We start from the raw sequence: 1,466 nt of genomic DNA on the forward strand, positions 1-1,466 counted from the left end.
GATCGGCGGTTCGATTCCAGTTTCCCCCAGCCGGTGTGTGAGTGTGTGTGAATGAGTTTCTTTGTTCTGATGACATCAGTGTATGAATGTGTGCGAATGGGGTGAATGACATGTAGTGTAAAGCGCTTTGAGTGGTCAGAAGACTAGAAAGGCGTTATACAAGTAAGGTCCATTTACCATTTTATACTAGTCCTGCATTCAGTGACCCCTCGTAACCTGTAGATGGGGGCATTGTCATCCTGGAAGAGAAACCCATCAGGATACAAATGTTTCATCATCCCTCGGACTAACGGTAAAAACTTCACATTTCATTAGTTTATGTTGTGAAAATGAAAATTACAAGTAAAGTTGAGTTTTTAACAGTTGTTTTAAGAGTTTTTACATTATCACACTATTGACATTTAACTTGAGAGCAAGGTGTTTATGTTTGCTCTATGCGCATCATCAGTTATTTTCTTTTCTTCTGTCAAACATCTGTCTATCTTGTACATCTGAATTCATTTGGCTAACCTGAATCTTGCCAGTATCAGGGTACTAGTTTCTTTATCATTCCCGTATGAATCAGATTTATATACCTTTTTCACAGCAGATACTTTGACTTGTCATGGCAGGAAGAGCACAGGTGGAACTAATAACATTAACGATCGCTCCTTTCCTGCAGCTATTGTGATACAATGCAGCATTTAACTATGTTATTAGTTATACCTGTGTTTAACTAGTCAGTGGACCCAAACCAGGAAAATGCCCCTCAAAGCATAACAAAACCACTGTGTAGGTCTAGCATTCAGGCCTGTACCATTTCCCTTTATCTGAATTTGAATATTTTAAATAAGGCTGATACTGCTTACTGGCAACTTTTTTAATAAATGGTTTATACGATTTACTTTATTAATGATTAATGAATCAAATGAATAATTTACTAATGCTATATAGATCAGTTGTAAGCCGCTAATAAGTACACCTTTTGGGTTGCCAAGTTGTGGAAAATCCTCTTATGACACTTGCTTTGTCTTTTTAGCTTGCTCCTCAAATTCATCAGGAACACCCCTCCTGGACTACTTCCCTTCTAGAAAAGAGCAGCAGCGCATCTGAACTGAAATCAGACTTGGTGGATTGTTGTAAAAACCCTTTATTAATGATTCATTGACATTTATTACTGCAAACTGACTATCTTTTGCTCGTGCTTTAGTGAGAAACATGGGGACAGGATTTTCCTCAACCTGGCAACCAAATAGTTAATCTTATTAATGGATTATATATGTATCTGAATGATTTTGATAACAATTAATAAAGCCACCAATCACAGCTTATAAACACTTAATACAATTTGCCTTACTAGAAAGTGGTGTGGCTTAATTGTTTTCCACAAGGTTGGAGATCTAATCTGTGAAGGGCAGGAGAAAGAAATAAAAGAGTAAGTCAGAGGTGAGCAAATTGAAAGATTTAGAGAGTATGTAGAAAGACAG

The sequence above is a fragment of the Siniperca chuatsi genome, linkage group LG9 (assembly GCF_020085105.1).
Source record: "Siniperca chuatsi isolate FFG_IHB_CAS linkage group LG9, ASM2008510v1, whole genome shotgun sequence".
NCBI lineage: Eukaryota > Metazoa > Chordata > Actinopteri > Centrarchiformes > Sinipercidae > Siniperca > Siniperca chuatsi.